The sequence below is a fragment of the Cryptomeria japonica genome, chromosome 10 (genome assembly GCF_030272615.1).
Source record: "Cryptomeria japonica chromosome 10, Sugi_1.0, whole genome shotgun sequence".
NCBI classification, from domain to species: Eukaryota; Viridiplantae; Streptophyta; class Pinopsida; order Cupressales; family Cupressaceae; genus Cryptomeria; species Cryptomeria japonica.
In genome coordinates this window covers 502,986,699-503,000,052 of record NC_081414.1, presented here as the reverse complement: position 1 = coordinate 503,000,052, position 13,354 = coordinate 502,986,699, and positions in this window count along the sequence as shown.

Sequence of the window (13,354 nt, the reverse complement as noted above, 5' to 3'; positions counted from 1 at the left end):
AATTTTAATCATCATTTCAACATCACTAATTATTCTATTTTTATTGCCTTAATCAATTAATCATTTAACCCTTTCTATACAATTAATTAAATAATTCATTATTTAATTAATTGCGATATTAATACCTTAAATCCAATAATCTTTATTATTTAATTAAATTAAATTTCCTATTGATTAAATAGTTTCTTTAAATTATTTAATTAACTAATTCATTCTATTCAAAATTCAAAAAATTTAAAATCCCCAAATTCTAATTTCAGTTAATTTCAACAAATTTGCATTTCAATTTCACTTTTCGAAAATCAAATTTAAATCAAATGCAAATCAAATGCAATTTCATGTCAAAATTCCTACATCACATATTGAAAATCTAACTCCCACTAACTTTCAGCCTGACTAAGTAATCAAATTAGTCAACTGAGCAATCAAATCATTTAACTCCTTAGTTAACTCTATTAACTCCCCAATCACCTTTTCAACTCACAATCAACTTTTTGGAACAGATCAATCAATTTAGTTAACAAATCAATCAACTCAGTCATCTGATTGAAATCTAATCAGTTCACTGATCAATCAATATAGTTGACTCATCAATCAAATGAGTTCAACTCCCAATCAATTTTGTCTCAAGAAATCCCAACCGTTGATCAATTCTGTTCTAGAATGAATCTCAACCGTCCATTCTTATCCTCCAAAATCTATAAATTCAACCCATTTCTCCTCAATTTTCTGAACCACTATCTTTGAAATTATTGTGTCATCATTATGCAGGAATCCCAACGCAACACTGAGAGCCACACAACACAATATTGGAGAAGAGCAATGAAAGCTTTGTTTTGGATCAATTGAGGGAGTTTTAATTATGCTTTATTATGTTCAATTGATTTGATTCCATTTCATTGTTATTTACGAATTAGTTAATTAGATTAGAGTATTGGTGGTTTACTCTCTTAAATCTTATTAGATATGGCTAATTTTTTCATAAAACATCTAGTGAACCCAACGTGAATCAACAACAACTATCCTTTCTTTTGCTTTTTGTGCATTTGCAGGTTACAGGTATGAATTTTTGTATTCGTGTCTAGAATTTCCCATTCTCTATAACCATTTCGCATTCGTTTCAACATAATTTCGAATACGTTTCAATAGAATCTCACATCCGTTTCAATAGAATTTTGCATCTATAATTTTTTTTTATTTTTTAAATCACTAACTATTTCACATTCATCTTAACTATTTCTCTTTTGTATTAACTATTTCACATTTGTACTAACTGTTTTGCATTCGTGTTAACTATTTTGCATTTGGACTAACTATTTCACATTCTTCATATCTGTCAATTTTGCATGATCAATCTATCATTTCACATTCATACAAGCAGTGTTTCACATCTATTCAGGTAACATTTCGCATTTGTTTACTTTTTGTTTTACATTCGTTTTGTTATTGCATCACATTCGATTGGTAATTCTAATTTCATTATGTCTCTGTGTTTCTATCTCCATTCTGTTTATTTTTCAGTGCTAATTTTTTGTCTGCAGCTGGTGGCAAGGAAATCAGGGACGATCCGATCAGTCAAATAATTCATTTAAACTACTAACATGTGTGATTGCAGGACCTTTAAGATTTTAGTTCATACTTGTTTTAGTGCTTTAAAATGGACATGCATGCAATTCACATTTGGTTTAGTGCTTAAAATGGACATGCATGTAATTCACACTTGGATTTTGGTGCTTAAAATGGGCATGCATGAAGTTCACACTTGGATTTTGGTGCTATAAAATTGACATAGGAATGCAATTGATACTATAATTGGAAATCATAAAATGGACATGCATGCAAATCTCACATTTCGATTTGGGCTTAAAAATGGACATGGATCTGTTTTATGTTTGGAATAGCTCACACATCACAATTCTTTAAGGTTAATGAACACTTGTTTTCCGTGTTTGGAGCACTTTTTTTCTTTTGTAGGGTGGAACCACAGTTGCATGAAGTACCTTTCCACCCGCCTTCGGGGTCTTGGGAGATAGGGAAAAGTGACAACGACACCCAATTTTTATTTTAGTAGTGAGGGCTATCTTTGACTGGGGATTTCATCACTCCACAAAGGTATCTTGAATTGGGACACATTGGGGATATCGACTCTCCCAACGCAATCTCAAGCGGGTTTTCTGAGCCGCTATATAAATATGTTGGTCAGGTGGCTGGAGCACTGACTAAATTCGACATATGTGGAGGCCTCCTCTGCGCTGATAAGCTCAATTAAAGCCTTAAGTGGCTTACTTAGAGAATTAGTCATTGGACTAGTGATCCCTCAGAACTATACTACAATCCAATTGTTTTAGTTGACCAAAAATCCTACATTTGATGGTTCAAGGAGTGCAGATCATTCCTCGTAGATACCCCTCATGTACCCTTCAAGAATGAGACAAGAATCCCCCAGTTACAAGATCTCCAGATCTTTGGGGTAAGAGAATTTGATATGCTTAAGAAGTGAGTGTCGTGGTGGGGGAGCCAGTGCTACAAGATTCACTATTTGTCCATCTTTCTTGGGTATTTTAATGCGGGGGCCCCATCAGATGATTTCCACTTTACAACCTAGGTAGTAAATGCTTTATTTATGTCTCTAATTTGTTCGATTTTTAAACCAATAAAAAATCAGTCAAATCTTGGGCTAATCTAGGTCCTTTTACTCACATAACTCTAATTTTTAGAGTTGTCAAAAAAAAGTCTAGTTGATCATACTATCTTTGCTATCTATATGCAGTGTTTTCAAAATCTCTCAAACACAAAATTGTGCTCAATCAAGTTCATCAATACCAAAACTGTCAAACAAGGTCTCAAAATCCCAAAACAAAGTTTCTTATTCACATCTTTTGCGATCATAGGTTGGTTCAAAGTCTTTAGTCCCCCTAAACATGTTGAAATTCCGCATTTGGAGCTTTATAATGGTAAGGGTGATCCTCTAACACATGTTAAGACCTTTCAAACAATATGTACTGATTTTGCTTATGACCAAAGGTTGCTTGCAAAACTGTTTACTAGAACATTAAGAGATAAAGACCTACAATGGTATTGCTCGTTGCCTTCCTATTCTATTACTTCTTTCGAACAACTTGCAAATGCTTTCATTCAACAATTTCAAAACAATATAAGTCCTAAAGTTACTTTGATTGATTTAATGCATTGTAAACAAGGTGTTAAAGAAAAAGTGACTGATTTCATTGGTAGATATAAGCATTTGTATGCTCAAATTTCTTTTCCAGTGCCTGACAATGATATTCAAAGAATCTTTATTTCTAATTTACAAAAAGACATTAGAGAAAAACTCCTGTTTTCTGAGTTTACTTCTTTCCAACAGTTGTGCGCAACTCTTCACAATTATCAACTGACTGTGAGTCAAATGGAACAATCACATCTTATGGCTCCGAGTGATAAGGGTGATAGTAGTCAACAACCATTTGGGAAGTTTAAACCGAACAGAGAGTCCATTAAATTCAATGAAAACATCATCAACAACAATGTGAATGCAGCATCAGGTGTGCCTCCTATTTCTAAGTTTTTCAAGAAAGAAAGAAAGTTTACTCCTTTGAATGAATCATTGCATAGTATTATGAATAAGTTATTGGAACAAAATGTGCTTACTCTTCCTCCTATAAGGCAAATAGATCCTGCAAAGATTAATTCACCCTATTTTGATAACAAATCTTTTTGTCAATTTCATCGTCATCCTGGGCATGATACTGAAAAATGTTTTTCTTTAAAGGGTAAAATTCAAGATTTGATTGATAATAATACTATTTCTGTTTCTGGAGTGAATGATAAAGGCAACACATCTGTAGCTCCTCCTAACCAAAATCTTCAGATTTTTACTGATCCATTACCTTCTCATACCTCTAATGCGATTGATACTAATGATTCCTCTGTCTCACCTGATGATCTTGTGTCCATGACTCCGAATGTGATTAACTTTGTGGAGCAGCAGAAAATCCCTAAAGAACTTTCCATCACCTTTGATTCTAGCGAAACTATCAGGGCACCTGATGGTCCTTTATATATAGTTGCAAAAGTCAAAAATACACCTTGCCGTGGAGTGCTTATTGATCCTTCTTGCATGGTTAATGTCATTACTGAAGAATTTCTTTTTACTTTGCAATTGAATCAAGTGATCTATGACAAAACAAATGTGGTTGTGAAATTATTGGATGCATTTTCTTCTCCTGCAATTGGTTCTATTACATTACCTATTGAGGTCCATAACAAATCCCTTGATGTGGACTTTGCTATTATTCCATCATCCGAACAATTTCATGTGAAGCTAGGCTATCCTTGGCTATCTTCCATGAAAGCTATTGCTTCTCCTATTCACAAGTGTTTGAAATTTCCCCATAATGGTGAAGTTGTTACTGTCAATCATAGTCTCTTTAAACCAGCTGAAAGAACTTCTAGCATTCCTATTGATTACTTTTGGCCTAAACAATTCCAATCTCTTCCTCCGCGAAGTGATCATCTTTTCAAATCTTATCAAAAGTGGAAAAAAGATATGATCCTATCTCTAAGTGAACCTAGAACACCCAAACTTGACATTCCTATCATTCTTGAGAAGGAAGTTCTTCCTTTGAAAGATAAAACTAATGTCTCTCCTCAAGAAGATTCCCAACCCATCCCTATGAATGTGACTATGCCTATATCTAATAAACTTCCTAAAAGTAGACCTATACCTCCTCGTCATGATGAAAATGCTACTTCTCCTGTTCATTCTGATAGTGAATATGAATATGTTGATGTTGATAACGTGCTCCTTTCTCATTTCTTATATGTATCACTACCTTAAAGCAATCACCCCCGGTGAGGCGTGTGCGATTGCTTTAACGTAGGGGGGCATACATCCCGTTCATATCTTTTCAAGATACTTGAAAATTTCTTGGCAAATTTAGCCTTGCCTTGAAAATTTTTGATATCTTTCTTGCATGACTCATAGTGAGGGAACCTTACTACTGACAGTCTTGGTTCTCCCTCATGATCTTCCCTTTTACTTTGTCAATCAAAGTCATAAGATCCTTAGTCCACTGGGGGCTTGGTGTATCTTGCCTCCTTGACATGGTGAAAGTTTTTCAATGTTGTTTCCTTGTACTTTACCGGAAGTATGAGCGTACGCTTATACTCCTGCTAAAGTGGGGGCTAAATGTAGCGTCCTAAAATTGTGACACTTGCAATTTTGACTGCATTTGGGTCTTCATGATGGCGACGCAACACTGAACCTGAATGGAGACCCCGAAACTTGTCCACAACATCAAAAACTGCATTTTTCCAGCACCCTGCTTGATCCCTCCTTGCACCCTGCTGTCCCGGGAGGTGGGACCAGAGCGCCCAGCACCCTGGTCCTTCAGGACTGGGGCGCCCAGCGCCCTAGTCCCCCAGGACCATGGCGCCCAACGCCCTGGTCCCTGGCCCTATTTTGGGCCCGGTCTCCTATGGGACTTCGGGCCTTTTTGTTTGCAAATTGGAAAATAACATTTCCTGGTCGGCCTAAGGTCAGGAAAATCAGTCTATCAACCCTAATTGGCAAGTATATAAACTATTTTTCCTCTCTCATTTTGGGGATGAGGGAAAAAGGGCATGGAAACGATATTCAAACATTCAAGCATTCAAGCATTCAAGCATTCCTTCAAGCAATTGATAATTCTAAGTCTCCATTCAAGGCTAAGTGTTGCATTCAAGACAAGGATTCAATCATTGAAGAGGAGATCACATACTACAACATACAACATACAACATACAACAACATCTATACCTTCGCATATAAGGATACAAACATCCTTACAACAAGGTATTAGTACTTGTTTTACATTACATTTACAACATTTCTCATTTCTTGGTTAATTCCAAAACCGGGGTTTGACCTAAGGGCAAACCCCTAATCCCTAACCCCCCAATCATCTTTGCTTTTCTGTGTGTAGGTTGCAGGTACGTGGCTGAAATTGAAGATCTGGAATCCTTGTGCAGAGACGAACAGATCCCCCTTCATTTCGCGGATTTTTCGGAGGACCGTGTGCACGCCGAGCGCCATCGTCCCGTCAACTTTTGCTCAAATTTGTAGGACAGCGCCGTCTTGACATTTTACTGCTAATTCCAGGTCCGCAGCTTCATCCTATATCCCTAACTCAGTTTATAAGCGAATCTTTCTCACTTTCTATGCATTCCTAGCTTAATCATTCTATCCACATTTCTTTACAAAAGAGGGTATCCTTGATGTCACAACCCTTGAAACTCATATAGAATCCAATCTTGCATTGCGTGGGATTGGATCTTGTGGGTTTCAACCCCTCTTTTGAATGTAAAGTCTCTCCTAAGTGAAAACCATCAACCCTAGTGACTCTCCCTTCTCTCTCCTTGGAGTTGGGGAGGGGAGAACGACTAGGGTTCGATTTTTCCGCTTTACAATCCTATTTATTATCCAACACCTATTTTCCATCCTTCCATCCCTTCCGTTCAATCCCTTTGCATAAATCCTTCATCTATGAAATAGGTATTTGTATCAATTTGTCATATGCTTGCCCACGCTCAATCTTATGTTTAGTCCATTTCCTAGATATCTATTCATGAAACACTTCAAAATCTAACGTTGTTCCTCTTTAACATTATCTTTTGGTTGGGATGCATACTCTATCTAGAAAGGGAATCACTTATTGTATCTTGATACCAACATCTTCAGGTTACTATATCTCACATAATCAATTTCCCTAAGTCATTGTGGTTTCTTAGGTGAAGACGTGGCTAGTGAAAAATAAAATATCCTACTTCAATGCCATTGTAATTATCTAACCCATGTGAGCTTCATTTCTCATGAGCCAATGCATAAAAGAATAAGTGACAAGAGAAAAAGCAATATCAAAATATCAAAACAAAAGCATTAGCAAGAAAAGAAAAGGAAAAATGCAATTAAATGCGATATCAAAATGCTTGGATTTGGGAATGAGCAAGTAACTCCATCGAGGCTATGGATGCCTGGCTGGAAATGGAGAAATATTCATGATATTACAACAATAACCTCATCGGAGCTATGGACACTCACTGGTAGTGAGGCTCTATCCAGGATGCTTTTGAAGTCAGGGTAACTCACACAACTAGTCACACCAGATTCTAAGGATTACAATAGTCATATGGAACACAATGAACCCACTTGCACACACATGGTTAATCAAAGACTAAGTACCTTGATGTATTTTGGGATTCTTCTTCCCTTTTGAGTATGCTTTCTAGTCACTAGATATGTTCGATTGAATTTTCTGGAGGTTCTAAGTGTGGGTTGGGTCTCTATCTTTGAAATGTTTGAGAACACTTATTTAGGTGGTGCTAGATGTTGTGATTATCTCACATATTTCCATTTGGAAATTGGAGACCCCTATACTAGGGGTAAGTTTCATCCACTCTATTCTTCCTATAACATCTCCCACTATGCTTCCTCCAATGTCCATTACTCTATTTACATCCATCTTATTTTTTCATATTTGATCTTGACAAAGATAAGGATCTTCATAAGCATCAAGCATCCTCTCCACTTCACCTTATTCATTACCTCTAGTCCACATCCCTTATCCTATCCATTCCTTCCTTCCATCATCCATCACTATCTATGATCTTGCTTCTTGTATCCATATCCTATCTCCATCCATATCCCCTTTTTCCATCCTTGATCTTGATCCAAACTAAGGACAAAAAGAAAAATGCAAAGACATGGTTTCAAAAAGCTCTTGACATGTCCCTTCATGTGGACCACTTGTCATTCAATGCACCATGCCATTGCCTTACACTATCAAATCCCTTAACTTGGAAACAGTTATCCATCATGAGATAGTCCTTGGAAACCAACTCACCTTCGATTCCATAATACCTCCATCTTTCTCCTATCTATCTCCACCTTAATAGTTCATTCATCCATTCATAATATTCCTTGTATTGCTAGACATTGGGGCAAATAAATACATCTTGCTTGTGATACAAAATTTATAAAAATATCCTATTTCTTTAAAAAATCCCTTAAAATCATAAAATATCCTTTAAAAAAGCCCTAAAAGTTTGAAGAATAAAAAAACTGAAATTCAAAGCAAGAAAGCATGGACCATCCACCAAATCAAATCAACAAGAGGCAAACTCTCTTGAAGTCTGCGATCAAACTGATCACATGTCTTGTTAATCAATCCACCAATCAAACTCTATCAAACATCAACATGTCTTATATAGGGAAGGGTACACTCAAAACCAAACAGATTGGTCTTACACGGGGTATTCACTCTCTAGAACCAGACATTATCAACCATCACATCGATCAATAAAAAATAAAGACACAAATCAATATAGTTGTTGGATTTTGTCCTAGTTAGTGTTACCTTTATCAATTGATGTCAGGTCATGTTTCAAAGCATGAAATTTAAAAAATAAAAATAAAAATCCAAAAATCTTTTAAAATAAACAAAAAAAATTGTAAAATGCACTTAAAAAAAAAACTTTCAAAATTAAAAAAATCACAAAATGTCCTGATTTTTTTTAAAATTTTTTAAAAAATCTTTCAAAATCCAAAAAAAAAATCTTTCAAAAAATAAAAAGACATCAAATAAACTTTGAAAACCTAAAAATAAAAAAAACAATCCATCAATCACAATTTACAATAAATTATCCTTTACAAACGACAAACATTTCAACAGACACAAAATGCAAAACAAATCAAAACATTGAGCTTTACAAATCATGCATCAACAGACAAACTACCAAACTGGCCTACAACTTAATTGATCAATTGCCTATTATTTTAAGCATCCTTGTCAAATAACGTGTCTTTACAGATACATCATTCCTAAAATAGGTACCTATCAGAAATCATGTCCTAACAAATACATCTTTCCTACAATGGACATCCTATTAAACAATCATCAAATCAAGAAACACTTATCCTTGGCAAGAAGATCAGTATGGTTGTTGACTTGTTTGGTCAAGATAGTCTTATCTTTTATTTGATTTGTCTTTATCAATTGGTGAGAGGTCATGTTCCTATGCTACTCAAGGATGTCCACAAGTGACTAGAGGAGTTGGGATGGTTCGTGATCTTTTTCTTTGTTTGTTGTTTGTGGTGTGAACCGATGAAGTTTTGGGGCAATGGTGCCTTGGGTTTCTATGTTGGTATGTTCATTCAATAAGTATCCTCTGCAAAAATGAAGTCAAGGATAACTATGCTTGTGACTATTGCACATACCTTGACCCTTGGCGCTACACCTAGAATGAAGGGTTCACTCCTTGTCTGTTATGTGTTTGTTTCTGTAATGAGATATCGTTTACACCTTTGTTACTTATACCTTGGTGTACAAAGCTCCATTGGAACATAATAAAGCTCAATGATGAAAATGTTGCGCTAAAAAATAAAGGCACAAGAAATCGTGGTTATGCCATTCCCAATCTCTTTATCTCATCTATAATTCCATCTCAAATCATTTCCTCACATCAACTATTCTATCAATCAATCAATTCTATTTCCTAACATTCTTCATTTTTTATAATTTCTTCATCATTCATCCAACTTTCATCAATCATTTGTCTTATACAGGATGTGACCTTTCTGAAAGCAGACACGATCATCTATCTTTGTCTTATACATGATGTATCCTTCCTAAAACCAGACGTTTTGATCATCTTTGTCTTATGCAGGATGTGCCCTTCCTGAAACCATACTTAATCTTTATCTTATCAATCCAATCAACCTCATCAATGTGATCAATCCAATCAATCTACAAATCATTCTAACCATTTCTTTTATCCAATCAAACCCATTCATGTCATCAACTAACCATTCTTTCATCTTTCATCTAACATTCTTCTTCTTTCGAGAGATCATTCATGTCTTTAATGCACAAACAATCTCTTGAGGGGGCATCCTACCTCCATCTCTCAAAATACTAGGGCTTTATACTCTACCATCGCTGGGGCAAGAATTTGTTTTGTTTTGTTTGAAACAACGTTGTTTCAACATTGTCTCAAAGATGGGCAAATGTAGACACATAAAAATGTCTCACCAATCGTACAATAATTATCTGTAAGATTAATTAATCAACTCCCAATAAGTTTTGTCTCAAGCAATCCCAACCATTGATCAGTTCTGTTCCAAAATGAATCTCAACCGTCCATTCTTATCCTCCAAAATGTATAAATTCATCCCATTTCTCCTCAATTTTTTGAACCACTATCTTCAAAATTATTGTGCCATCTTTATGCAGGAATCCCAACATGACAATGAGAGCCACACAACACAATATTGGAGAAGAGCAATGGGAGCTTTGTTTTGGATCAATTGAGGGATTTTTAGTTATTCTTTATTATGTTCAATTGATTTGATTCCATTTCATTGTTATTTGTAGATTAGTTAATTAGATTAGAGTATTGGTGGTTTACTCTCTTAAATCTGATTAGATATGGCTATTTTTTTAGTAAAAAAATATGTATATATATGTATATACATATATACATATATTTATATACATATATACATATATACATATATACATATATACATATATAAATATACACACACACACATATATATACATTAGTGTATATATATATGTATGTATGTATATATACATATATATGTGTGTGTATATATACATATATACATATATACATATACATATATACATATACATATATACATATACATATACATATACACACACACACACATATATATACATACATATGTGTGTGTATATATATACACACACACACATATATACATACATACATATATGTATTAATATGTATACACACACACACACATACATACATACATACATACATATGTGTGCATGTATGTATGTATGTATATCCATACACACACACAGAGATATATGTATGTGTGTATGTATGCACACACACACACACACCTAGGTCAAACCTTATGATGAATAAATGAAAAAGAGAGCTTACCCTTGTAGGGTAGAGGCTAGATCTAGAAATAAATGTTGAATTTAAATGTTTTGGCTTCCTTTACAAATCTCCTTTTCCTTGAAGCCTTCATAAAAAGGTTGATGTTGCTACCAAGAACTCATACATGTGTTCACATAAATTTGATCATGGATGCCATCTTGAATGCTTGAAAATTTGAATACTTGACCTCTCCTCCACTACCTTAATGATGCTTGATTTCTTTATCAATTGAAATTCTTGATGTGGAGTAAATTCCTTGATGAGAAATATTTCAAATGCAGGGAAAAGAGTTGCTTTTATACCTATCATCATGAAATATGTTAAAAATTACGAGAAGGATGATATCAAGTTTAATTTACCTCTCAACATTTTTTGACCAATGGAGGATTCAATTTTGGGCCCATCTGGTTTGTTTCTATGGCACTTAGCACCCTAGTCAAGGAGGACTATGGTTCCTAGGTACCCTAGTATAGGAGGACTAGGGCACTAGGCATCTTATTTTAGTCCATTTGGAATTGAAAAAGGTTGGGAAGTCAAATCATAGAGTGGAGACCATATATTTGGCACTGGTCTAAGCAAAATCGGGGGATAGAGATACACAGAGAAACATTAGATTTTGGGGTATCAGAGCGCTTTGCAACTAGTACAATTCCAGGAAGGCTATCTATTCACCTTCCTTGGTGTACAGACCTTTCTGCTGGCGCTCGTGTGTTATCCTTGGTGTCATGCGTCCTCTTTTTTTGTGGATTGATTTGATGCTCATGTCTTTTCTTGGTTTATGATTGATTTATGTGGTTGCTTTGCTCGTGTTTTTTCCCCCTTCTTTCTTCTTGCTTCTGTGTTTATTCATGATACCCTAGTTTATGCCAGATTGCTCTTGGGCTTGGTTGGTCATGACCCATCTCTGAAGCCGCTCATGTGAAGGTGAATGGGTAGTGTTAATGATGGTGAACCTAGTTGCATAAATGATAAGGTGCATATCATTGATAATGGTGGGAGTTTGGAGAATGAGAATATTAATCCGCAGAAGGACAAACATGAAAACCCTCCTACAAAATAGTGGTTTTGGATCACTCGGCCCCGGTTTGCCCACCTTCTGCTAGTTTTGATGGAATATTTTGTAGGTAGGAGCACATGGATATAGAGAACGATCTGGGAGGGTCCTCAGCCAATGGAGATAGATTCATAAATGGTGGTGGCAACGTAGCCGATGACCCCAGAGGGGGAGGAAATGACAAGTCTCTTCCTCTTGGGTTGAAAACCCTCTCCTTGTCTCCTAATGAAGATATGATTAAAGCCATTAGATCAGAGCAGTCATGTTTAAGAAATATTGCAATTTTCTTTGTCTGTATGGATAGAGAGTCTTTGCCCTCGTGAATTTTTTTTGGTGAATGGATTGCTAATGTCTGGGGTAAGAAGTTAGGTATTCATGTTAACTTTTGCAGAATGATTCAAAAGGAATTATATGTGGTTCTTTTGAAATCCCATAATATGCAAGATAGGGGTTTGAAGAATTTTTTTTGGAATGTGGGACACTCTTTGTTTAGGGAATTTCCATGGTCCCCTAAAGGGAATGTCGAGCAAGTTCTTGCCCGTTCCTCCCCTAATTGGGTAGAAATTAAGAACTTACAACCCAAATTTTGGCCATTCATTCCTCAGATTTTGAAACCTCTGTGTTCGATTCTGCAAGTTGAGTAATCGAGAACCACTCTCCCTCACCTAAATGCTAGGGATCTTCTAGCACTTGCTCCCGAGGTTGTTTTTCCTGACATTATTTCTTTAGACTTTGAAGATGAGAGATTTTCATGGGAACTGTCCATGTTGGGCAATTTGGGGGCTTGTTTTTATTGCAAAATTAATGGGCATATGAGAAAAGATTGCCCATCTCTTAAAAATTCTCACAATGCTAACTTTAACATTGATTCGAAAGGCAATATGAGAAGTGATCCTATTAAGGTGCAAAAATCTGTTAATAATTCTAAAGAAGGTAATAATCTACCAAAGGATGACACCTTTGACATTGGCATTGAGAAGGTCAAATTGGGTCTTGATTGCTCGACTGATGTAAGTATTGGTAATAAATTTGTTAGCCTCTCTAATCCTCTGTTTGAGGATGAGTATAATGTTGTTCATGCCTCTGCCATGGATGTCCCTCCTAACACCCTAGTCGGGTGTCACTCAATACAGGCTAATCCTTCTAATTGTGGTCAAGACAAGGTTGATAATCTACCCCCCCTCTAGATTGAATGCTCAACAGCTTGCTCCTGCAAGTATTAAGGAGAAAGCTGATTTTTTAGAAGGAATGCTTACCAACTCCCCTCTGAGTTGAATATGAGTAGCTCCTTACCTGGTATCATGGATTCCATGGTGGATGCAT